The sequence below is a fragment of the Tenrec ecaudatus genome, chromosome X (genome assembly GCF_050624435.1).
Source record: "Tenrec ecaudatus isolate mTenEca1 chromosome X, mTenEca1.hap1, whole genome shotgun sequence".
Taxonomy (NCBI): Eukaryota; Metazoa; Chordata; class Mammalia; order Afrosoricida; family Tenrecidae; genus Tenrec; species Tenrec ecaudatus.
The window spans coordinates 159548035-159573341 of NC_134548.1; positions in this window are offsets into that span (position 1 = coordinate 159548035).

Sequence of the window (25307 nt, forward strand, 5' to 3'; positions counted from 1 at the left end):
ATACCTCAAACTCTAAGGCAGAGGTTCTCAACCTGTGGGTCACGACCCCTTTATGGGGTCGAATGACCCTTTCACAGGGGTCACCTAAGACCATCGGAAAACACATATATTTCTGATGGCCTTTGGAACAGAGACACTGCTCCTCTACCCATCTCCAGGTGGGTCTGCCCACATGTAGATATGCCCACATCCCAGGACCTGGTGGGAAGACTTACCCATGTTACACCTTGCCTGGAGACAAAATTCCATTTATTTGTAATTAGAAATAAGGATGTTACAATATATAATTACATATTGTTTTGTGATTAATCACTATGCTTTAATTATGTTCAATTTGTAACAATGAAAATACATCCTGCATATCAGATATTTACATTATGATTCATAACAGTATCAAAATTACAGTTATGAAGTAGCAACGAAAATAATTTTCTGGTTGGGGGTCACCACAACATGAGGAACTGTGTTAAAGGGTTGCAGCATTAGGAAGGTCGAGAACCACTGCTCTAAGGCTTGATGATTAGCCATATAATGAGACCCATGGGCTTTGTGATATCAAAGGACCTCATGGCTTTCTCAGCTAGGATAATAATGGCATCGTGTCTACAGTAAGTTTTCAGCTTACCTAGCTAAGCTTACCTGGAAAGTAGGCTCCCTTCTGAAACCCCGTGTCCATGACACAAAATGGACTACACCTGAAAGTGTCATCATCTCTCTCTGTGGCAGGTTTTGAGTGAGAGGGTCACTTGCCTGTTGTATGCCATGTGTTTCCTGTTATAGGTAACAAGGGATACTTTCTACGTAGAAAGTAGTTCAGGTTTTCTGGATGTTCATGGTGTGTTCTGATTCTTATCCATTGATGGAGAAACACATAGTAGTTATCCAGTTCCTTTTTCTAATGGACATTTTTTAACCTGGAAATTGAAGGCAATGTGTGACCATCATGCAGATTTGGTTTATTGTCCCACAGGGATCGAGTTTTGAATTAATAAGGAATATTCTGTGATTAGCGACCATAAAACCAAGCACCCTCCACAAGATTCTGTGGTGGAAACGTCCATTTATGGCCATAAATGATAGCTATTTTTACATTTAAATTAGATCGACAACAGCCTATATATGGATCAGAATATGAAGTTTTGTTTCAAGAGGCAAATTGAATTTAATTTAGCTTGTGCTATTTCTTTTCCACAACAGGCATGTATTTCTTTCCTAAACCAATGAAGACATATTGGGGAGAATTTAGGCCTCTTGATTAGAAACAATGCAACTGACAGGATTTACTGGCTATCTGAAAGACTAGTAATGATCTCAAGATGAATTGTGATAAATGATGCAAACAATCTCAAATATCCAACTAGTATTGCCACATTAATAATAATACAATGGATTACTGCTTAAATTTATTTTCTGATGAAGTACTTGAATAGTACAAATGAGTAATGTGCTCAGCTGCCAACTGAAAGGTTGAAGGTTCAAGCACACCCAAGGTTACTTCAGAATAAAGGTGTGGCAATCTAATTCTGAAAGCTCAGCCACAGGAAGCCCGATTGAAAAAAGTTCCAGTCTACAACACACAAAGTCACCGTGAATCACCACTGACTTGATGGCAACTGGTTCTTATGACCTTAATATTACACACAACCTATTTATACTAAAAGAAAACATTTTATCAGAACTTCAAGTTTAAACTGGATTTCCGGTATTTTAATTTTCTAAATATGGTAACCTGACCTCCAACTTCTATATTTGCAAACACAAAAAGACTTCTTGAGGAACCGTATTTTCTGCTTCTGGAGATAATTGGCTCTGCACTTTGATGGGAGGCTCCAGGTCCACACCATATGGGCCTTTCCAGGGAAACAGATTTGCCCACATGTAAAGGTACATGTGGCAGTGACACAATCTCCTGTCAACTTGTGGAGTGGCAACTAGTCTGTCAATCAGGTTGCAGCTTGATGACCTCACTTGGGAGGTACAAATGGAGATAAATAGCTCATGGGAGGCCAGATATGCTGTCTGCTTCTCTCCATGTGAGACATTCCTGTTGACAAGTGTGCTAGTCTGGGTAAACTAGGGAGACAAATCCACAGAAATTCATATGCATACGAAAGAGTTTTATGTAAAGGGTAAGGGGACATCAAGAAAACATCCCAACCCAGTGCTGCCCAAACCCACATTCCAACATTAGCCCATATGTCCGACACCACTCTACAAAGCCCTCCTCCTTTTCACAAAGCACACGAATTATCCCCACATGTGTTTATCGGCCAGGTTGGCACACTAAACTTTAACTATCTCAACAAGTCACATGGAACTATGTTGATAGAGCCAGAGCCCTGGAGCTGGGGGAGCCACATGGAGACCCCTGCCAATAGTGAGATGCTTCCACTGCCATTGGATCCACAAGAGTTTCCACCCACTGGCCAGAGATCTTCCTGATTTGGCATCATTGCATGGCTGTGTAAGTCTCAGGAGGAATTTACGGACTAGTATCAACATATGAGCTAGTATCGGACTTATGGACTTGACCTGAGCTGGTTTGGGAAGTTTTCTTAATGTACAGTTGCTCTCTGAAATCAAGTTCTCTTTTACACACATATGAGTGTTTATGAATTTGTTTCTCTCCTCACCCCAGACTAACACAGCACATGTTTAATAAGAGCAGGAAATCTAATTTCTATTCTCTGGCCATCAGAACCTTGACTGAACAAGCTAGATAGGGTCTACTAATTTCAGATGATTACCTATTAGTAAGTGAAGGGTTTCTGTAATTTACCTGAAAAGATGGCTTCTTGAAAATGACTTCAAGGAGAAGGCCCTCCTTTGCTACACATATAATTTTATCCACATAGAAATCACACATGCATATATGGTGTATAATGTGCATAAAAAACTAACATATGAGGGTGTTGGCCAGTCATCCCCAAATCATATAATTTTCATGTTATTTACATAAAATATGTGGCTTCTTCCTAACACACAGCGGTTTAAGATACAACGTTAGTGATTTGGTTTAGTAATGTGGAAAGAAACACAAATAAGGTATCATCTCTGCTCTCCTGAGCAGTGATCCTGATGGAAAATAGAATAGCAAGCCAGGCAGGCATGCTTTAATTTGTAATCCATTCCATCAACAAATATTTATGGAATGCCCACTATGTACCAGGAAGTATTTTAAAAGTTAAGAATATAGCAGTGAACTAAACACTAAAAATTTAACCTGTTCAAGTAGTTACAGATGCTCAGGAAAGCGACATATATGCTGACACAGTGTATCAGATGGGGACACATGCTATGGAGAATAAAAAAAGAGGGGAAAGAGATGTGGGGACGCTGGATCATGCCATGGAGACGAAGCATTATTTTCCCTAACAGATGGTACAGGCCCAGGACCACACTTTGTTCTGTTATTAAATAAGGTCACCATTAGCCAAAGCAGGGCTTGATGACACATGCCAACAATGATAATTTGACCTGACACTCTAATGGGACCCCTTGACTAAGGGTAGCATTTTCCAAATAGATTGGTCACACAGACTTGGAAGCAATGCACAAAATCCCGTCTTTGAAAGACCTGCGGTTGAAAACCACCTGATGCTCTGATGAAGAAAGACAGGGATTTTTATTTCCATAAGGAGTGATCGTTCTACTGTGTTCCATGGGTAGCTTTGTGTCAGCCCTGAATCCATGGCAATGAGTTTGGGGGCTTTGGAGTGCCGGCAGTATGCAAACAGTTAATAAACTTGACTACCTTCTGCAGGGTAGGAAGTTTAACTGGAGTCCATACAGAGGTGCCTCTCAAAGCCTGGTGAGGTACTGCTATAAACCAGTTATGGAAAACCCTAGGGAGCACTGCACTATTCTGACACACATGGGGATGCCATGAATCAAAATTAACTGGATATAAGTATTCGTGTGGTTTGGAGGTGGGGGTGGGGGGGCCTTACAATGCACAGCTTTACCTTAAGTGTGTCCAAAGAACAGGACTGGAGAGACTGGCAGAAAATGGGGAGCTAACAAGTACAAGGAAGAAGAAATGTCCCTGAATTGTTCGTGGTGTTCGTTGCACAACTCTTACAAATGTGATTGGTCAACTGAAGTATATGTGAATTGTAGGTCAGTGAACCTGCTAAAAATAAACAAATTTTTTTTAAATGAGCAAAAAGAATATTATGGGGAGAAGCAGAGTTGCACATGCTTGAAATGTTGACAGTATAAAGGGAGCCAGACAAAACAAGGAAGTGAGGATATTTTGAAGTAGGAAGAAAAACAGAATGTAGTGTTGTGGTGTTGTAGAAAACAAAAAATAAGAGATGTCCTTTAAATAGAAGATGGCAAGCACTACACACATCCCAACTCTAAAAGGGTATCCGAAAGAGTGAGCTTGAGCTTGTGTCCTCTCACTCTATTTAATCTGCACGCTGACAAAACCCCCAAGAAGCTGGATTCTCTGTAGGAGAATGTGGCAATAGGATCAGAGGAAGGCTTGTTAACAACCTGAGGAATGCAGATGACACAACCTTACTGGCTGAAAATGAGGAGGACTTGCAGCACTTATTGATGAAGATCAATGATTCAGCCTTTGGTATGGATGATAGCTCAAGTCAAGAAGACCGAACTCTCATAACTAGACCAATAGATGACATCATGATTGATGGAGAAAAGGTTGAAGCTGTCAAGGATTTTCTCTTGCTTGGAGTCACAATCAATATCCATGGAAGCCACAGTGAAGGGATCACAAGACACATTGAGTTTGGTAAATCTGCTGCACAAGACCTCTTTAGAACATTGAAGCGCAAGGATGTTACTCTGAGGACTGAGGTGCTCCTGATCCAAGCTATAGTATTCTCCACTGCATCAAATTCATGAGAAATGTGGACATAGAATAAGTAAGACCGAAGGAGAATTGATGCATTTACATTGTGGTGCTGGAGAAGAATATTGAAAGTACCCTGGACTGCTAAAAGAACAAAGCAATCTCTATTGGAAGAAGACAGCCAGAGTACCTTTTAGTGACAAGAATGGTGAGACTTCTTACATACTTTGGACATGTTGTCAGGAGAGACAAGTCTCTGTAAAAGGACATCATATTTGGTAAGGTGGCAGGGCAACAAAAAAGAGAAAGACCCTCCAGAAGATGGATTGACACAATAGCTACAACAATGGTTTCAAGCATAGGAACAATTGTGAGGAAGGGGCAGGAATGGGCAATGTGTTTCATTCTGTTGTGCATAAGGTCACAATTGGCTGGAACTGACTGGCTGGCACCTACCACCGCCAACAGAAAGCCATTTTGACATTTTTAAACAGACTGTGAACTTGGAGTTGTTCCTCAAAAGGATTATTGCAGATGCTTGAAATTTTAAGGCAAGACTTAACTATGAATGAAAATAAAAAAAGGAAATGTAAACAATAGTAATCACAATTTCTCTTATTAACAAGCGTTTAAAACTCAAAGCATATTTTGCAGTTGTGAAAAGAACTGGCCACTATAAATGCTGAAGATATAAGTTTTAGGGAAAACTCATTGAAAAAAATTAAAATGCCACTTTCCAAACTAGGAGTAAAAGAAATGAAAATATAAGATGATATATGTATAATATATAAAATATGAAATATAAAATTAAGTATTCATAAAATGTGGAATAACATAGCTAGGAAAATTAAGTAGACAGAAAAGAAAAAAATTGCTTCGTACTGGGCATAGAAAGAGATGAGTGTTCAGAGTATGTAAAATTGTAACCAGCAGTTTATAGTTGAAAGAAGAAAAATGTTATTTCTTTGTGTATTTGAAAATTTATGACAGGGCACAGCTGTTAAAAAAAACGAATTAAAAAATAAACTACTTCACCTTTAAAAAAGTTCAGAGAAACACTGCTATTTAAAAGCCAATCACTTACTTTTATTCACCAGCATCCCCAAGCTTATTTGAATGCAGAGCTCAAGAGGCATTGTCTTCCCAAGGTGTTTCCAATCCTCCAACTGGAGGCATTCCAGAAGAGAGAAAACAATGCACACCCAGATGCTTGCTTACACAATGAGAGTGAGACAATGTTCTTTACAACGAAGACTTGCAAACATCTAAAAGAGGATTACAATATCAGAAGGCTTGTGTCCTTGTATTTTCTTCTTAATGTTAGATAGTGAGAAAAATAATAGCTATGTTTATGTAGTATACCTAGCACTGTTCAAAACTATGTACATGTAAACCTACAGAGATATTCTATATATTATTCTAAGAAAATATTGTTTAAGTGAGCAATTATTTATGTTTATATATATATGTGTGTAACTGGTGTTGCTGATAAAGTCCTAGATGCCCTTTACTGTTTACCCAAATTCAGAGACTGGGTTGATTCAAGAAATTCTAGGTTCATTTCTGTAAGCATTTGATGGAAGGAAACAGCTGAGTTGAAACCTCCGCAAACTGCTACAATATTCAGCAAAAAACAAGCCAGTTATATACTATTTTGCACCCTGGAGGTGTTCAACAGATTAGTGACAATAAGTGACAATCTTTAGGTAAGGAGGCAAAGGAAGCACAGTTCACAGGGAACATGGAGAGTTTCTTGGGTTTTCCACTCCCTAAATTCTCAGGCTTCATTGCTGATCAAAATGTACTCATGCCCAGATAGTCATGTATGCAAAGACCTGCTAAGTTTAAAAGGCATTTTATTGCAAGATGGTGAGGGCTGTAATATCTTGTTTGTAACAAATCAAGTCTCAACAATCCATTTTATATTTACAGTATGGATCAACACCAGGTTAACTTTTTTACCCCCTGGTTCATAAGAAGCCCTGATGGCATAGTAAAACATTGGGATGATAACCTTGGCCCCACCTCCAGATGGGTCCTAAGGGACGGTTGTATAATTGAAGGGAAGGAATTCAGAGACAGACAAAAGTTTTGGGGTGCTCACCTGCATGGTGTCAGGTCCAGGCAGGAAAGAGAATGTATTCTCACATCACCATATATAGTATCAGCGCACGCAATTCCCCCTATGCATGTATGTGTGTGTGATTATGTGTATTGACCCATTGAATATTAATGACCAGACAAGTGTGAGATGACATCAAGGACATCATACCTGACAAACATAAAAGGTCATTAGAAAGAAAACACCAAAATGATGTCACAAGGGATTCTGAGATTTGCTCTTGAATATAAAGTAACTAAATTAAATAAAAGAAATGAAGTAAAGGAAACTTTTTCAAAAGGTAGCTTGAGAAGAATAAGCAAAGCATTATAATGAAATGTCCGAAAACCTAGCGTTAAAACACTGAATGAGAAGAACACAGTATGCATTTCATAAGATGAAAAAGCTGAAGAAAAAGTCAAGCCAGGAATTGCTCTATTGAAAAAGTCTATGAGGTAAACTGTAAGGAACAGCAACAAAAGGACCCAGCAATGGAGGGAAGACCAAAGGAACACTGATGCAGCCCGAGCAGCACTCATTGCATGCTGCCAAGAAATGTGGAAGGCTAGCAAAACCCAGCAAGACTCTGAGCAAGATGGATTGACTCAGCAGTGGGTGCAACCATGCGCCCATTGTGAGGACCGTAGAAAACTAGGCAATATTTCCATCTGTTGAACATTGACAAGAATTTTTTTCTAATAACATTCTGTATATACTTGTGTATAAGCTGAGTTTTTCAGCATATTTCTTATGCAGTTTTTGTGGTAAAATTAGGTGCCTCAGATGATATTCAGGTCAGCTTATACTAGATTAAAAACAATATGTTCATTGAATCCCCAATGCCTTCAACTGTGTCTGATCCATTGCATGTGTGTCATGAATTTTTGTTGACTGAATAAATGGAGGAATGAATTCATGTAAAGAAATATACTTATATGTTAATGGGGTACTTTTGTGCTTTTTCATATTTTTTCAGTATTTTAAATAGTGTATGTGTGCATACATTTGTCATCAGCAAGTATAAACCTTTTTTTACTTTTTATCATTATAATTGATTCAGTATAAAATACTTTATTCAAAACAAACAAACAAACAAATGACTACAGAGCAAGAAAGACCCTCCTCCCATTCCCCAGGTTTTGCCAGCCAGAGTTCTACACTCCAGATGCAATTAATTTTAGAAAGAGGTTACTGCTTTTTGCTCCCCATTTTTTGTCCATTCCAGCTCATGGCATCCTTGTAGGTCAGAGTAGAACTGTCCCTGTTGATTTCTAAGACTAACTCTTACAGGAGTAGAAAGCCTTGTCTCCTTGTCTTTCTGTCATGGAGCCACTGATGGTTTCGAACTGCTAACCTTGCATTAGCAGTCCAATACATAGTCTACCACACCACCAGAGCTCTTTATGACTTAAAATACTTTTCTTAAGACTAGATTCCTTCTTATATGAAAGGCAGCTTGCTTCTCTTTCATGATCTGCTTTTCTCTAACCATCACATCCGTCTTGTCTCTAACGGCAAGCCTTAAGATACCAAGGCAGTTCATTTGGCACAGCACTCGACCAAGCCTTTTTAAAAAACCTGGACCTTTCTGCTACAATGTATATGATGGGAGATCTTAGCTGTGAAATGGCATGGGCATCTGTGTTTTCCTTCCCAGCTTAGCAATTTTTAGGCTAATGAATAATGTAGATCCTTTTTCCTGGGGCTGCCTTTGCCAGGGTTGCTCTAGCATTTTGTTGTGCCATGTGTGCTGCTGCTGGAAACTTCTGTGGGGGCGTTTACTCCGTTATCACTCAGCGTAGCTGCTGCGTCGATTTGGCAGCATTCCTGGAATCTGCCAGCCTCTTGCTCTGTTCTGGCCTGGCTGCTCTCTAAGGACTTAGGACACTGTGGTCAGTCTGGGACTTCTCTTCAGGAATATTCTCTTCAGTGTCTGCTAGGTTTTGAACTCCATGTCTGCCTTTTGCTTGAATCTTTAGGCACTCCCTCTAGTTGCTTCTGAAGAAAAGGTGCGAGACATGTATATGTCCCTGAATGGCCGAAAATGTTTTTTTTTTCCTGCACCCAAACTTGGATGTTAGATGAGGTGGGTCCAGAAATCTGTTTAATTTAATTTTCCATCAATTCTTCAAAGACATTGGTGTCCTTGTCTACTAGTATCTAATATTTCTTGAGAGAAGCCTGATAATATTTGATGCCTCTTCTTCATAATGTGACCTTCTTTTATTTTACCCTTGTCTACTAAATGTTTCCCTCCTCTAAGGAATTCATCATAAGTCTTGTTTTCTTTTCTCTTTCTTCTAAATGGGCCTTTACAATGTTTTCCTATTGGCCAGATTACAATTTCCTTTTTTCTATTGCTTCAGTTTTCTCTCTCCAGAACACCTGTTAATATTACTTGGATATCGAACTGACTGGGATTCTTATATATTTCTTTCCCTTTTCTGTGTTCTAGGAGATTCATTCAGGGTCACTCCAGTTCATCTATTGAATTTCATTGGGTGAAATGTTCAGTACCACATAAGGTACTGTATGAAAGGGCCGCAGCATTAGGAAGGTTGAGAACCACTGCTCTATCTGAAGATGTGGCATGTGCTAAATTTACAACCAACAAACCTGCCTCAAGCCCCACAAAACTTTATTGCCAGAGAGCCAATTGAAACTCATAGTGGCCATGCATAAGGTTTCTGAAACTGTAAGCTGTTAGAGGACAGATAGCCTCATCTTGCTCTTTGGGAGTGGCTATTAGGTTTGAACCACTGACCTAGCAGTTAGCAGCTCAAAGCCTAACCCACAGCACAGCCAGGGCTCCTCTCCTATATGCCGGGTACAGTTCTAAATGTTTCATGCATATTTTCAAACTTACTGCTCACAAAAGCCTTATGAAAAAGGTCGAATTATTATGCCCTCCGTAGAGACACCAATACAGATTCAGAAGAATTGGGTCATTTCTGGAGGTCATTGTTGGAGGCAGTTTTCAACAGGAGGCCAGTTGTCAGAAAAGATGTGCTGAGAATCACACGTGGTGCCCTTCTTGATGCCCTGTGCTGGATTATTCACAGAGGACATTTGGTAGACATTCTTGCAGCATTCTGTATATGCACAGGGTAAGATGGAAGTTAAATATTGGGCACATGTTCAGTATATTGAATGGTTTTCGCCTTGCAACTCTTCCGTTAGCTCCAGCTTCCTCGAACAACAACGGATCCATCCAGCCGCAATCCATCAGACCGCAGCTCACGGCATCCCCAGGGTTGTTGACTGCAACTGCTCTATGAAGTTTCAAGCCTGTGATCTTTCAGAAGCAGATTACCACGCATATCTTCTGATATACCTCTCAGGGATTTGAACCATGAACCCTTTGGTTAGTAGTGAAATGCTTAACTGTTTGCACAACTCAGGGACAATGCCTTTACCCAATATTATTCAATCATATATCCCTCCAGAGGTACACAGAAGAAATAGACAATTCCTCCTTTATATTTTCTCTTTAAGCTACCACCCCCCATCTTCTTCCATCATCCCCAATGTGCTGAACTCATGTACCCTCTGTTGATTGCCCTTTCAATCTCATCGCTCTCAAGTATCATACTTTTCAAATTTCAAAACCATGACCCTAGTGTGGTCCATCCACCATTTAAATATGAAAGCCCACCAAATGTGGTTCTTTCCTTTAAATAAATCCACAATTTATCTGAAAATTTATTAAGTAAAGTCTAGGTCACAGTGCTTCTTACAAACAAGTATGAAGAGACTTCATCTCACATCCTTCGGACATGTTGTCAGGAAAGACCAGTCCCCGAAGAAGGACATTGTGCTTGGTAAAGTAGAGGGGTGGTTCAAAAGAGACAGGCCCTCAACAAGATGAATTGACAGTGTGGCTGAAACAATGAATTCAAACATACTAATCGTGAGGGCAGCACAGGACCAGGGAGTGATTTGTTCTGTTGTATCTAACGTTGCTGTGTGGCTGAACTGACTGACAACATTTAACAAGTCCTTGATATGAGTACTATTCTCAAGAAATCTGTTTACTTTTCTGACAATGAACTTGATTTCCTTGAAATCGGTTCCTGATGCTTTTCTTAAGCGTTATAAATACTTTTCTAAACTCTCGATTTTATATTAATATCATAATGGCATCAATATTTACCAGGATAGAGGTTGTAAGCATCTTAGATCTAATTAAATTGCACTATTCTCACATTCTAGTGCTACACAAAATGAATAGTGGTTTAAAGAAGAAATCCCCAGCCCCCCAAAAAATGTTTGTTTGTTTTTTTTACTGTGTCCTACTCTGAAACACAGCTTGATTATTTTCCGGCTTGGCACATTTCTGAACTATATTTTAGATCACAGGGTTTCTTGTGGCAACAAAGTATTCCCCAACATCGTTAGAGTGCTATACAGAAACACTGACCACACCAATTAAACGAAAACAACTCAGTGTTCACATATACCTGGTAAGACAGCCAAGGATGAATAATCAGAATTTTTCCATTGCCATCATTTGCCCCCCTCAAGGCTGGGAACAGCATCATCCCTAGGTAAGAAACCCTAGGTACTCTAGATACCTTAGGTAATAATTTCAAAGCTGTTTTATAGTCTTTTCGTAGCTTTATAAATTAATTCGGTTCAAATTCTGCAGAAAGGCCTTCACATTATGTCCTTCTTCTGACAATCTTATACTTCTCCCAACACTCAGCTTCTTACTTTATCGATCTTAACTGGATGGGCTACTCCTAAGCCCCCAGTGTTGCCAGGGTGCATTTTCAAAAGTGCATAACTTCTCCCCTTCAAATTTCTAATACATTATTTCAACCCTTTAATGATTCTCCAGGATAAATGATATTAAAGCTTCTGAAGAAGTGTGTTGGTCAATGAAGCAAAGGGCTGCAGCATGCCTATGCCTACTCTGTCCAGGAATCCGAGATGGGGCTTAGTAATTCAACTACAAAGCTTAGCACTGTGCAGAGCAGGGTTTTAGTTGCAGAAGGGGACTGGCGTGTTATTATTGTGCCCTCTCTGATGCTGTCTAGGTTCTAAACCAAGAACAAAAGTCCCAGAGCCCCAGAATCATAGAGCTCACAATCTGGAATAGAAAACAGACACCGAAAGAGACTGCTATAATACCATGCAAGTGCTGTGAAGAAAATCTAGAGGAAGTGATGTTGAGATTGTTGTGAGGGAGACTGACTACTGTGATAAAGAAAGCAAAGAAAATGTCCTTAAGGAAATGCAGTTTTAGTTCAGAGCTAAGCAATTGGAAAGCTTGTCAAGTAAAGAGAGAGAACAAGACTATTCGAATAGGAGAGGTTATGATGGCTAATATTACAATGTGTAAACTTGCCTAGACTATGGCTTTCAGTGGTTCGACAGACACTTTGTAGTTATTTTTTCATTTCATGGTCTGATATAAGCAACCCATTAGTTGGAAGGGGAGATCCTTTGGAGGTATATTCTGGTCAGATGCTCTGGAAAAGTTGCTGTCTGGCTTACATTTCATGAAATCTAATCCTGCACCCTTCCAGGTTGCCATGTGATCTGCAGACTTGGGATTTTCTAATCTTGCAACCCCGGGAGGCTGCAAAGGCCTGGAACTTACTGCTTGATCTGTCCGTTTGGGGTACTTGAGCCTCCGAAACCATGCAAACCAGTTATTACAACCGTGTGATTTATTTCTTTAAAGCAAGTTTGTTTCTCTAGAGATCTATGTATGCTTCACTGGTTTGCTCCTCCAGTTGAGAAGTGTTAACATATGATGGGGTGCCCCCCCAAAACATGAATTTGGTTTTCAAAGAGATCTATTTAAATTTTTTTTCACAAAACAACTTTATCACCTTAAAAATACACTCTATTACACTTAATACATTTGTCAAATTTGAAATTCCATTCTCGCAAACATTTTCCAAAATCATCTATTTGGATGACTGACGGCACCTCCCTTGTTTTCTTCTGTGCCTCTTCCACATTGTCAAATAGCTGTCCTTTCATGTTTCTCCTCATTTAAGGAAACATAAAGAAGTTGCACAGAGCTAGGTCAAGTGAGTAGATGCGTGGGGCAAGAAAGGCATGTTTGGGTTTGTTTTTTTTTTTGCCACAAACTGGTACACTGAAGATGCCTGTGTAAGCAAGTGCATTGTTGTGATGGCAAAATCAGTCCCCCATCTGCCACAAATCAGTCTTTTTTTGTTGCACATTGTTACACAATTTTTTCAGAAGCTTAACTAGAAAGCGTGAATAACAGTCTGATCTGGTGGAACAAATTCCAAATGAACTGTGAGTCGACATTTTCATCTGTTCGGGAACTAGACAGCCATCCAGAATGAGGTTTGTCATCAATCAACATTTCACCTTTTTTTGAAATGTGTAAACCATTCACACACTTGAGTTTTTCCCATAGCGTTGTCCTTGTAAGCTGTGTTCAACATCACAACAGGAAGCAAAATTTTACTGGTACACACTGTTATCCTAAATTGGCCATCACGCCTTCTAGCTCAGAACAAAGCCAACATGGAAGAAGCACACCAGCCTGTGCGATCACAAGTTGTTGAAGGGATCAGGGATCACGCATCATCAGAACAAAAAAATCTTCTAGTGAATGAGGGGGAGAGTGCGGAGTGGAGACTCAAAGCCCATTTGTAGTGCACTGGATATCCCCTTACAGAAGGGTCTCAGGGAGGAGATGAGCCATTCAGCGTGCGATGTACCCACGATGAAACATACAACTTTCCTCTAATTCCTAAATGCGTCCTCCTCCCCAACTATCATGATCCCAATTCTACCTTACAAATCTGGCTAGACCAAAGGATGTACACTGATACAGATAGGAACTGGAAACACAGGGAATACAGGGCAGATGGTCCCTTCAGGACCAGTGGTGTGAGTGGCAATACTGGGAGGGTAGAAGGAGGGTGGGTTGGAAAGGGGGAACCGAATACAAGGATCTACATGTGACCTCCTCCCTGGGGGACAGATACCAGAAAAAGTGGGTGAAGGGAGACGTCGGACAGGGCAAGATATGACAAACTAATAATTTATAAATTATCAAGGGTTCATGAAGGAGGGGGGAGGGGAGGAAGGGGAAACATAAGGAGCTGATGCCAGAGGCTTAGGTGGAGAGCAAAGGTTTTGAGAATGATGAGGACAATGAATGTAAAAATATGCTTTAAACAATTGATGGATGGATGGATCATAAGAGTTGTATGAGCCCCTAATAAAACGATTAAAAATAAACTAAATTAGCCATCACCAATCTATGAGCTTGGAGTGAAACTGCTTTCATGAAAAAATTCACTTTGATCAGAGAGAAACTTCCCAAGCCACAAGGTGCCTTAACTCAGAGTGAGTTGCTCAATGCTCACGTAGGAGGAACTATTCATAATAAGAAAGCTCTGCCCACTAGAGCTCTTCTCCATTTTTGGGGGGGCGGTGGATGTCACCCCCCTCATATACAAAGACCATGAGAATGTGTAGAAGTAGGGTAGAGCCTTGGTAGAGTAGTAGGTTATGCACTGGGCTGCTAACCAGAAGGTCAGTAATTTGAAACCAATGAAGCTTGCTACTTCCATTCAGATTTACAGTCTCAGAAGCCCACAGGGCAGGTTCACTGTGTCATGTAGGGTTACTATGAATCAGAATCAACTCCATGGCATGGCATGAGTGAAGAGGGAGAAAATAATGAATCTCTGAGAAAGGGAAGAAGTTCAACATAACTTGGGAAGATAGATGAATGGGTAATAGAATTAAATGAGGCTGAAGTGGTCTCCTTTAGATAAAATATATTGGAGAAGAAACCACAGTAGATTCAGGAAGATGAGGCAAGAGGTTGCTGCTGTAGGCAAGCAAGGCCTGAGAACTCATCAAGACTAGAGGTGGATAGATATGCCCAAACAAAAAAAAAATATGAATGATGGTAGGAAAATGAAGACATTTTGTGATTTAGTGGGCATGTGAGTATTCAGGGTCTTCCTGGCACTCATAAAGGTATATCTAGGATTAGGAGACTAATTCATAATTCCTTCAAATAGGAGACAGGTTATTGATAGTCTACATCCTTGTCAGCATTGGTTCAGCTATTATCTTGTATGTAGAAAGCATTGATGGCTCTTGATGAGAGCACAAAAGAAGGAAAGACACTGATAAATGAAATAGGAATATTTTCTTTAATGTAAAGGATTTATCAAAATGACAGTGATCTGCTTAGAGTATGTAAGCACTCAAGCACAAGAAATATGATTAAAATGCATTTAGAAGTGAATTAAACTAAATAAACATAAACAGGAGAAGCAGAAACAATTCATTCTTTAACATAATAAAGAGTCTGACCAAAGGAGTCTGACCAGCAGGTTTATTTATGATTCCCTTAGAGCCAGAGGTAAGTTTATATCATGGAAGCTCTTGTCTTCTGGAAAACCTTTCTTTTCCCCAGTCCAGTACTAGGACCACAATCAGAATCAAGTCCAATCACTACCATTCTCTCTCAAACAACTGGAACAAATTTTGAATCTCTCCTGCTTCTCCAGAACTTGTGTTATATGAATGATAAATCTGATCATACTCTCTTCATGTGTGCAGTCCTTTTCGCCTCCTTTCATTTTCTCTCTCACTCTCTCATTCGTGATGTGTGTGTGTGAGAGAGAGAGAGAGAGAGAGAGAGAGAGAGAGAGAGAGAGAGAGAGAGAGAGAGACAGAATAAATATTGATATCCAAGGTGTCTGGTATCCACAGAGAGACAAAAACACCTTGGATATTTGGCAAAGGTAGTCTCATCAAATATTCCATATCATCCACTGAATTTTACAACTTCATGGCAATTAGTTTGTGCCCATGGAAATAATTGTGTGTTAAAGAGAATACGAAATCTTGGAAACATTTCATGGTCATGGCGGTACAACATGACGAATATATAATTCATGTCACTCAACAATAAATGTAAAGATAGTCAAAAATACAAGAAGAAAAGAAAGAAAAAACAGGAAAATGTAACTTCCAGGCTAGGGGAGTTGCAAGCCAGAGTTCCTGAAGTCTCAGAGGCCAGGGTATATGTGATGGAGAAAGACACTCTGAATGCAATTGTGATGGAAGCAAGAAATTGTATCATATTGTGTTAAGACCCAGAGTTTTCAGGTGTTATATGTTTCGATGGAGCTGCTGGGTGGTGCAGCCAAGTGCTTAACTACTATGCCAAAGGTTGGCAATTCAAACCCACCCATAGGCACATGGGAAGACAAGTCTGATCCATCTCCAAAAGATTGCAACCATATGGTGTTGCCCCAAGTCTGAATGGATTGGACAGAAACTGGGTTAGTTCTTTTGTACACCTGTATCTTTAACATCAATTTTACTAATGCAGGCTGAATTGGGACGTATTCAGCATTTTGCTGCTTTATATAGCCACAGCCACAAGGTGATGTTTAAAATATTTCACAGAAAACATTGTCAGAAAAATTATACTGTTCTAAGGAATGATTTTCTTTTCAAGTCATTTTCTTAAAAAGGGGAATAATGACATACATTATGATATACATATATTATAAACAATGATGTACATTATAAACAATGATATACATTATGATATATATATGTAATAAACAGGTAACTTTTTCTCCTCAAATGAGGTTTCTCTATGTTTTCCATTGAGATGTAAAATGCTTTTTACTATATTTCAATGTTAATCTAAGTTTACCTACTATATTTTTATATATAGTACTATTAAGCAATAAGAAATATATTTCTACTTCAATTTCAATTTGGCATCATTTTTCCCTTTCAAAATATTCACTGATTGCTACCACCATCACCAATGGCTCTTTATAATCCAAGCACACTTCTTCACTTTTTAAAAATCCCTTGTCCCTCTATGTTGATTTCTTAGTCCAATTCAAATTCAGAGAACATTTTCAGCTCCATACAAAAGACACAGAAATAATATGAAACATCTTTACTCTGACTCTACTCTGTATATCACAATAATTTTCTTTGCAAGGTTATTGAGATGTAGAAAAATGGTATACTTGCAGTGGCATTAATGTATATGTCTTTACTTCAGTATTTCTCAAACTAGCTATAGTGCTCATAAGTCTACCCCTACTATCTTAGTTATTCGGACTTCTATATTAGAAAAACCCCAAGTGGATGAATTTAACAGACATAATTTTTTCTCACACTTTATAGAGATAGAAATTTTCTCTCTACATTGAATCTGAAGAAAGACATTTGTATGTTCTGAACTTCTACTCCTTAGTGATCATCATGTGGATTGGCATCTCTCTTTCTCCACCTCTACTTCTTTACCTTGCTTGTTTAATCTCTTTAATATTTAAAATACATTGTATTTAAAAAGCTATTATCTGGGGTGGATATAAAAGAAACACCATTCATGGGTGGCTTTAACAAGTAGATTTATTTTCTCATTTAGCAGGCTGCTATAAATCCAAACTCATAGTGCTCCCATGAATGGTGTTATTGTTTCATTTCAATATCCAAGGGGCTGATGCCCCTTTCAGATCTCCATATGTTTTGGAATCAAACTTCTCTGTTTAGCAGACTCTGAGGACAGGGACTCTGGGTCCAAGGGAACCACTCAGCTCTTGACTCATCTTTCCTAATGGAACTGAAGTCCCCTCCTCTCTTTCCACTCCTCTCTCCATTTCCCTTCTATAAGATTTGAAAACAACACCATCTTGCAGGCCATACACCCTAAGCAACTCCTCTTATATTAAATTAGGGTTGTGACTTGAGTACAGATAGTGTAACCCACCTAATACAATTCCATGAGATCAGGGTTGATCACATGATGTCACATAATAGATAATGGCTCTATAGTTACATTACTGCCAAATTGCATCATTCCATAACTGTCAAGCCACTGAGAACCATAGCCCAGACACACATTTGGGGATATAAAATAAATCCATGCCAGACACACTGTATACTAATCTTGTCTCAGTAACATGACAGAAACATCCTATTCCCAATGGGATTACAACCATAGGCCTAGAAGTTGGGATTTACAAAATATATTTTGGAGGGACTCAGTTCACTCCATAACACCAGAGAAATACCCACCAATATTGCACAAAAGTTTCTATGATCAATCCCTTACATGAATTTCTCTATACTCATTCTCTAGACTCTCTGTGCTATGTATTTCAGTTGTCATGTGCTGGAAGAAGTGTCAATTTAAGTGTCACCTCCTGTGGAACATTTTCTGTCTCTCTGAATCTGGGTTAGGACGTCTTCCTCTCAACTCCCAATGCATCCTACATTCCTCTATCATAATACATTGTACTAAAAATGATGGCTTTAAGTCAGTAAATACAGAATGACTGGATTCAGATCACCCATAATTTACTTGGAATCCCTTTGTGGTGCTAACTAACCAAAATGGTGGCAGTTCAAACATACCCCGAGGCACCTCTGAAACAAGGACTAGTAAGCTTCCCCCAAATCATATAACACTAGGAAAAACAGTTCTACTCTGCAACACACTGGATGATAATGGATCAGAACTTATTTGATGGTAACTAATGGTCATCATTTATTTATATGTAAATACTAGACCATCCCAGCCCCTCATTATAATTTTAAATTAAAATAAATTATTTTGTTTTATTAAGAAAAACATACTTTTTAAAAATAAAATTATTTAGCAGAATTATTGTGATGACAATTATATTAGGGCTAAGTTCAAACAGTGTATATATGGGCATATACAGAGAGCATTATCTCAAAGAAATGATCACACAGTTGTAGAGGCTGGCAAATTTGAAGTCTACTAGTCAGATGTCAGACTGGAGGCTTCTCCTGACTCATGTAGCTGCAGGAGCTGATGAACTCAAGTTTGGCAGGTCATGTAGTAGACTGCCGACTCACAGTTTTCAGAGGTTAATGTATTCCATGATTTTCAGGCCATACTACAGCTTTAAATCAATTGATCATAAGCCAGATCTAGTCAAAAACACAAAAGCTTTGCCAAAATGTTAATGTATCTAGATATGGAGCAAGTCAAGCCCCTGGGAAATTCATCTACAATTGAGAGGCTGCTCATAGCAGATTTCACTGTGGGAATGATTATATCCTATCACTATGGAGGATGACTACATCATAACTGCCAAACCACTGAGAAAGGTGGTCTAGCCATGCTGACATGAGATCCTCATAAAATTCCAGAGTTCTGGTTATTCACACACTCTGCATCTCCTATTATTTACATAATGTTTTAGTTTGGTATATTTATAACAATTAACAACCCATTGATCATATATTATTTGTAACTAGAATTCATAGTTTATCTAGATTTATTTAACTCTTCCCTGTATCCCTCATCTGTGTCAATATAGTTCTAAAACATCAAAGAAAGAAGTCAAGAAGGACTTCTATTTTCTAGGTTGAGCAAATATTTTACCAGTCACTGAGACATGAAATATATTAGAAAGCAGAGGCTTATAAGGAATGTGATAACTTGATTTTGGTGTGTTGAGTAAGAATTATCTCTATAATCATATTCCTGCTATCTTTTCTACCTGGAATCTCCATTTTTTCTCCTATCTGATCAGATAGGTCCTATCTGATAAGTTCAAACTCACATGTCTTATCACTTCCACAAAAGCCTTTTATCTCTACTCTTGCCATTAACATCTTAGGGACATAAATAGTGTAAGGCAAGACTGAACTTGGCATTAAGAAATCTGATTTTAATTCAGAGCACTGTCATTTACTCCTATGCAATACAGGTTTTAACTGTTTTAAGCATTAGTTTTCTCATGTGTAAATAGTAGTAATTGTTTTGTTTTTTTAAAAAAGAAAAAGAAGATGAACTATGATTTGATAGGACCTCCAGGTAGAGAGAATCTATTTTCCTTCCTCTTAAATCTTCACAGTCTTATAATTGTTTAGAGGAATAGAGCACAGCAGAAGAGCGCATGTGGGGCATACAAGGCTATGTAATAAATGGCCATACAGCTTTAGCTTTCTCAATTGGTATAATTGTGCTGAAACACTGAACTGTCATGTTAGAAGTTTGACTACCCTGAAGCCACCATGCTGTGAGAAGTTTCGAGCTTATGACAGTCCCAGCAGAGATTAGAGTGAATCTCTGCCAGCCACATAAGTGAGCCATCTTGGACATGTCTCCCAAAAGAGCTTTCAAAAGAGAAAGTCCCCAATCGATATGTGATGCCAATTGTATGAGAAGTCCTGAGGCACAAAGAATACCCAGCCAAGCCTGTCCTATTTCCCAGCCCACAGAATTCTTGAGTATAAGAAAAAGGATATGTTTTGTCATTAAGATGGAGGCAGCTTATGACTCAATACCTCTAAGGGTGGTTGTGAAGACAAGACAGTTATATGAAAAGGGGTTTATTAACTCTCAAAAAATTGTGACCATTTACGGTATTTGACAAAATATCTGCTGTGTGCATTGTCAAAAACATAGGTCATGTATCCATTGGTTGTGACCTATCTCGTTGCTTTCCTAATCAGAAGGTGAAAGCATGCTGACAGGGTATCGGTTTTCATAACTTTCTATCACCCGCAGTCATTAGACTAGAGCTGGACGCAGAGTCAAGAATCAATGACACACTTGAGAAAAATCAGTGCTCTTTCATATAACATGGAAAGAGTTCACGGAAACATGCTTGACAGTGTTTCCAAAGTACCTACGGAAGTTCACAAAATTCTGCTCTCCAAATTCTGCCTACAGGTGTTTAGTCATATATTATTCTCTATTTACTGCTAGGACTGTTTCCGTTTTTCTACTTACTATTCCTTACATTTATTGATTAAAAACCAAACAAAACTAAGTATAACCAGATAGTCTATCTCACTCAATCCCCTTTCTAAAGGATAAAGTACATCTTGGCATGTAAACTATATGAGAAATTAACCCTTTTGAAATTCTTCTAAGTATTCTAATTAACTTTCCAAAGGAGTACAGTAGAACATAAACAGTAAAAGCTAAAAGAAAAGTCATTAAGATTTGAATTCTTCTTTTAACTTTCATTCTTATGCTTTTCCCCTCACAGATTCTTGTTTTTCAGTCTCAGTGTTTCGTTATCCTCTCCTTGGGACTTTGAAACTCCTCCAAAGATTTTCTCAATGTTTACTTCTCTATAAGCCAGATGAAAAATGACAAATATGTGTAAACTACTGCAAAATATTGAGTTGGAGACAAATATTAATATCATTGGGAGCTTGACTGCATACACACTAAACTCAGGTATTCCATTTCAACCAGGTCTTCCCTGAGGCTCAGGAATCCCTCATCTGTTTTCTTATTGCATGTGGACTTCCTGTCACATTCCCCACAGCTGTTGTTCCCAAACTCTCCACTCCCCTGCCAGGCTACAGGGAAGGGCTGACATTGCTGCTCACTTTAGAGGGAAGCTATCCAGAGTAAGCGCCTTCATCCTCTCCCTTGAATTCACAGCCTCCCTCTATGTTCACTTGTGTTTCCAGTCTTCCTTACTCTTTAAAAGCAAGAGTAATTCTTCTTCCATTCAAACACTGCACTAGGAGTGGATTACTCAAGAGGTCACCTCTCTTTCTCTGGCAGTTCCCATCTAAGTGCAGTCATTGACTACTTTACTTATGCCTAAAAGCATACTCAGATTTCTTTGCCCTAAATTTCCTGTCTTTGAGTTGTTTCATTCCACTAAACAAAAATGTGGAAGATATCAGAAGAAATAGACACTATCCTGTGTTTTTCTGTCAACTTAACCTATCTAGGCCTTGCAGAGCCAAGAATAGTCAAGGAAAGCTGAATGCACCTTGCATACAATCCTATAACACCCGATTTTGCCCATGTTCCAGTCTACTTCTGAATGACTTTTAATCTGTTTTACCTGGCCATTTTAACTGCCATACCTGTCTTGTGGATGGAAAATCTGTTCTCTATAGATTACATAATTTCTAATCATCTCTAGGAAACTGCTCTCGACTCTTCTTACTCTTTTAAATTGGATTTTGTAAACTAATTACAGGGTCCTACTTTGGTGAGCTTCCTTAGAAGGAAATGTTGGAACACACAAAAAAATAAAGTAGTATTTCCTAGTCTCTTGGCCAAAAAGAGGTTTCTGGAGCACCAGGTCTGAGTTTCTGACCCATGTAATACTTCTATTTCTAATGGATGCCAAATATTAGCTACGAGCAGCCAGATGCCATTCTACAACTTTTACAATTCCTATTTAATCCTCATAACAGTGCTTCAAAGTAATTAAAGTGATTGTTTCATTTTCATTCAGAAGGAAACAGTGACAAAATTACTATTGTCCTTGCCCGAGGTCATACTCAGCTAGTTAACGACAAAAGGAAGTCTAAGCAGACAGACTTTTCCCAGAAATTTTGTAATTCAAACAACCATCTTTCTATTGAGTTAGTGCACAGTTTAAAGAAAAGCTCTTTGCTGTTTCAATCATCATTAAATATGTTCCTTTGAAAACTGTAGAATACCTCTTGGAAGCCTCATGTTAAAACCGAAAATGACTAATAATCTACCCACGATCTAACTGGGTTGCCTCTTCTACTGATTAAATTTCGCAATCAATAGTCTCAAGTGATACCAACATATCTAAGCAACCAACCAGAAATGAAGATCACAAGCACTCTGATATTAACTACGTGGTGTATTTTAAATCTTAAGAACAACAGTTTGAGGATAATCACTAATTTTAAACTTGACAAACCTCACCCTCAAATTAGATTCATTTAAATGACTATGCAAATCAATGATGTCTTATTCAAGAACTTTTTATTTCATGTGCAAATTGGTCCCTGGTATAATTGGACATGACAAAGTCTGACTGAAAGAGCTCTTCTGCAGGATGGTGAGAAGCTCTAAGAACAAGTTCAAGAGAGTCTAGAAAGATTTTCTCTAGTGTATTAGGTTCATAAAAAGTAATTACTAGACAAAGAAAGGACCAATGAGTAGTTTCCCACAGAAGAAAGAGGAGTTAACAATTTGCAGACTCAATTAAAGCAATCCTTAACATTTATATAGCACTTCACATTATGCAAAATGTTTTATTTCCATTATCACAATTCCACTGGGATCAGCAAGGCCTGTATGAAATTGTCTTCCTATTTGTATGCATTTCCTCTTTTGCCTTGGCTTCAAGGAAACCTACAAACGAGCTGAATGATTCAGTATACATGACTTCTCTATTTGCCCACTCTATGTGCCTCTGCTTCCTCATACCATGCAGTTCATTTCTTAATGACTCTCTAGTCATAGACCTTCATTTTATGACATCTCATAAATCCTAGCCTCTACAACTGTGGCTTTAGCTATATTTTTCAGGAAGTTACCTGTTATACTAATGAGGCAGGACTAAGATGGAAGATACCTCGACTCTCCACATTATTAGAGAATGTTACTCAAGCTACAACCCTTAGTTTCTTTGATAACCTTGTTGAAACAAGAACTAATTTCCTGTTTTAAGCTGTTCCCTAATAGGCAAATCACCTGGTTAGTCACAGAACTGACTGGGACTAGAACTGTCTGCCTAACATGTGCAGAGGTGAAGGGCATGCTTCTACCTAAATTTTATGTCAGAAGGCAAAAACTACACCTCCTCAACACTCCAGATGTGGACAGGGCACCATCATAAATGAGATATCCTCTTTTCCCAACTGAGTACACACAGAAAACTAGTTCAGGGTCACCCTGTGACAAACACCAATCATGCACTAGTTACTCTAATAAAAGACCTCTGGCCCAGGGCTTGGTGAAGTGAGTCCTATTGTGCTTCCTTGCTTGGTTAGGCAAGCAAGACCTTCTTCCACTTTTGGTTGGTTTACATCTCTGTGGCTGTGCTAAGTAATTGTGGCAACATTCACTATGTTGCTCTGGATCATACTTCTGCCTCATCGTCAGCTCGCCTCCAGACCTTTGGGCTTGAGCTGGCAGCCTGCCACCTCACCTGCTTTTGCCCAACTTCCTCAGCCTTGGGGGCAGCAGCTTGATTTGACAGGAGCAAGGAGAAACCTTTGGGAGACTCCTGACATCTGAGGGACACATTTGGAAGCGTGTGAGCCCTTTCCTTGATGATTCATGAGTTCTGTGAGACGTTGCAGTTACTTTAGACTCCTGTTTATGTGACAGAGAGTAATAAAGGGAGGAATGGTAGTTGATATCAAGGATGATGGAGGTATGACTTTGATGGAGTTAGTAGTTTTCAAAAGTTGGAGATTTGGTAATTTGGTATATCTTTAAACTACTTCTCAGAGAGAACCGTCTCATACTGATCCTTATAAAGTCACTTATACTTATATCTTATATGTCCCCTTATTTTATAAAGCACTGCTCAGAAGAGGTTAAGATTAGGACCCACCCTAGTGAACCACCTCCTTTAAAATGAGCACACACTTTTAAAAAGACTTTATTTCTAAATAAGTTTATATGAATGAGTACAGGGTTTAAGACTTCAACTGATCTTCTTGGAGGACAAAATTCACTTCAAAGCATTTTTCTCACCTTGATTTCTAGTTCATAATGTGGAATGAGGCAATATATATGCCATAGACATGATCCCTAAGAAAGCTGTGTATTGAATAGAACATTTCTACAGGCAGATTTTTCTTTTGAGTGAACAGGGTTAGAGGAAGATATCTGTATAAGTCCATTATGACTTAGAGGGGGTAATGTTTCATTCTAGAACAATTCTCAATCCTGACAACATAGTAGAATCACTCTGGGGAGATAACAAACCATATTCAAAACAGAGAATCTGCTTCAGTGGCTCTCTTCCACTAAAGAGTGCACACGAGGGCTATGCCGTTTTAGGTATAGCTGAACATCCTTTCGATAGTATTCATTTTTCTTTACTTGATTTTGCGGAATGTATACCAACATATACCATCAAAATGGATAGCAATTTAACAGTTCCCATATGTACAACAAGGAGAATTGATTACACTCCTCAAATTGTGCAACATAGCAGCATGAACTCACTGCCCCCTAAGTTTCCAACCTAATATTTTGAGTCACTTTTTTCAGTTTGATCCTATACAGACAAGTATGAAAGGAGCATAGTACTCAAAGCAGATAAGTTTTAGTTATGCTAATCTCTTATTTAATTTTATGAAGACTGCAAGGGATATTTTTGGTTACAACTTTAAAGATGATCTCAGGGCAAAAGTTTCAGGGGCTCATCCAGCCTTGATGACCGCAGAAAGTCTGGAACCCATGAGAATTTTGGGTTCATCTCTACATTTCTACCTTTTTGATAAAATCCTTTCAAATATTAATAATAAACATTAAAACCTTCTATCAAGGAATATCATAAGACGTCTTTAGAAGCTTTTTAGTTCCCTGATGTCATAATTCTATGTTTTGTACCTTATTTGAGTACTGCCTCTACATTTCCAATTCCGTTCTATTGAAAT